Genomic DNA, 2,965 nt, shown 5'->3' on the forward strand with positions numbered 1-2,965 from the left:
AGCCTCTCTAGTTTGGCTTTAAGCTCCTCATTCTCGGCGCGCAGAGGTTCAGCAACAGCTTCAGCCTTGTTGGCCCTCTCGGTCGCGTTCCCCGCAGTTTCCTCAGCCAACCGAAGCAGTTCGTTAACAGCTTGGGTAGCCTTGGAACGGGCCTCGAGACGGGCCTGAACTTCAACCTCGAGGGCCTTGAAGGCCTTTTCCTTCTCCGCAGCAACGGCGGAGAGTCTCCTGTTCTCCTCCCGGATAGCCCGCGCCTGAGCTACTTCTTGGATACGCGCCACCTTTAACTTGTCGTTTTCACGACAAAGCAACTCGACGCGCGGCTGCATCCGGGCAAGGAGAATCCGAAGCTCGTTTGTCAGCCTACCCTCCTGGTAGCTTGACATAGCTTCCCCCAGCGCACCACTCGGGGCGGCGTGGCGCGCCCACTCGACGCAGTCCACAGCCGTCCGAAGGGTTGTTCCCCGGCGGATGTTCCACCGTGGAACATACACCTCATTGGAATCCGACACTGTACAAAACAAAAAACAGTAAGGAAAAGATGATATAAAAAAAAGGGATAAAAGGGATATAAGGCCAAGATAACCCCACGCACCTGTAGGGTCGACAACAGGTCGATAGCCACCAAACCCATCACCTGAACCTAAGGGATATCCATCCAAAAGGTCAAGGAGATGGGAAGGAGGCAAAGATTGGCTAGACGTCCCAACCCCGAACATACCTGAAGGACCGGCCGCGGTCGCCGGCGTCGGAGGAGACGTGGTGGAGGCCGCCGCGGTAGAAACCAACGGAGGTGAACTCACCGGAGGTGAACTCACAACCGTGGCCGTCGCCACGGAAGAACCCGCAGAAGAAACCACCGCCGGCTCAGTGAAGGATTCCGTGAAGATGGCACTGACAGCCGGCGGGGATGATGTTACAGTTGGAATAGTTTCCTCAACGGGATGAGCAACTGAACCAATACTGCAAACAGGCGTAGCCGCCTGGGTCATCGCCTCGGGTAGGTTGACCAAACCTACCGTCGTGGGTCCAGAGCTGCTCCTTCCCGTTCCACTCTGGAATGCGGTTGCATCCACGCCTGCATGAAAACATATTTAAATATAATGGCGGAAAGATATGAAGTTAAAGTAAATGAAGTTTATACTTACGAGTCCTCTTGAGCTTGAAGGTGCGAACAGGCGGGGACGAACCCGATGGAGCGGCCTCTTCACGCCGGTCACCGTCGTTGTACTGGGCTGCCCGGAGGTGACAGCTGTCTCAACCTCCGAAGCAGTGGTCTCACCACCACCAGGGTTCCCCGCCGCCTCTTCACTTTCGGTCTCCGACTCAGACCGGTTCCCCTGATCGGCAGTGGAGGCAACCTTCGCCTTGCCCTTCCCGCCAGCAGCCTTCTTCTTCCTCGCGAAGAAAGGACCATTTGCGGATTCCTCATCAGAAGATGACAAAATTAGAGGAATTCCAGCAGAGGTTTCAGCATTGAGAGGGCGAGGGTTAAATAATCTTTTACCTGGCCGCATGGCGCTCAGTATCTCGTGGCCTGGCGGGTAGGATTCCACAAACCGATCCGCCGTCTGCTCAAGGATGGGCAACTCGTTCTCGTCAAGAGCACGAGTACCCAACCGAGCGGGACCACCGCTCTCCCGCGGCTGCAGAAGAGACTGCAAGTTGTTTCCCTCTGAAAATAAAAAGAGAACTGGTTAGAACAAAAACCCTAAATTAGCATATAATATGAAGCATACTGTAGGTTCCCTGGACGGATCAACACGAGATATCTCGATCTACGTAGGTGCGGAATCCCTGCGTAGGTCGTTACGAGCGTAGAAGACACGAATAGATCAAACACGATACGATAAACAAACACGTTATATTATAACCAAAACACGTGATACAATATCACTGTTACAGACACGAACTCTCGATAATGATCACACAAAACTCTGGTTCAACAACGCTTTACAAGCTAAGCCGTAACCTATATAAATACACGACAACTTCGCCTGGCATGTTCAGGCGAAGTTGTCCATAACTTCGCTTGACTAACAAGTTCGCCTTATAAGCGAACTTGTCAGTAACTTCGCTTAAACATATAAAACATAATTAATCATTACAGACTCGATTACAGACACTAGACTATGAACTACTGACATTATGCACCAACACATACCGTAAGGGATAGAGTTCAAACCGTATTCGAGGACGATGGGAATCTGTGGCGCTTCCGCCCCGGCATCTTTCCACACCCGGCTCATACCGAGCATCACCATCCCAGACTCCGCGAAGTGGTAAACCGGAGTCTGGATCCGGGATATCTTGGCAAACCATTCCGCCTCCTGGTAGTTGGAGGCGTGAAGGCTGGGGAGTGCTCTCCCGTTCTTGAATGTCATCGCAATAGGGACGACACGGGCAGAGATGTAGAAGAACTCCCGCTTCCAAGACCGAAGACTGCGCTCGGTAGCACAAATCTTCAAACCCTTGATCCGGGTGACCAAGGTGTACCAGCCTTGGATGCACCTCCAGGAGTAGAAGGTCATCAGGCGGTCGACATGGGGCTCCACACCCAGAATGAGGCACACCCATTCAAAATGGCGGATCTTGGCGATCGCCATTGGGTGTACCTCCGTCAGGTGCACACCTTGTCTCTCCAAAACACGGTATACAAACTTCGTCAATGGGAACCTGAGATTCCCATAGACGAAGAATGCAGCATATACCTCTATCTTGCCTTTGGGGGCATCGTACACCGTCTGATGAGACGCAGGAAACTCAGGCTCGAAAGGTTCGAGCATGAACTTCCTGACGATGTACTGATAGAGGTCGAGGGGAAAAGCACACTAGCACTCGCCAGCAGTACTCTTATCGTCCTTGTCAGAATTGGACGATGGGTTCTCGGCATACACGTCAGACTCCTCGGTGGTAGCCTCAAGATCATGAGTAGACATGTTTTAGATGCAAAGAAGGAACGATT

Source organism: Bidens hawaiensis, unplaced genomic scaffold (assembly GCF_021521415.1).
Source record: "Bidens hawaiensis isolate Kalapana, Puna unplaced genomic scaffold, B.hawaiensis_p1.1 tig00007411_1, whole genome shotgun sequence".
NCBI lineage: Eukaryota > Viridiplantae > Streptophyta > Magnoliopsida > Asterales > Asteraceae > Bidens > Bidens hawaiensis.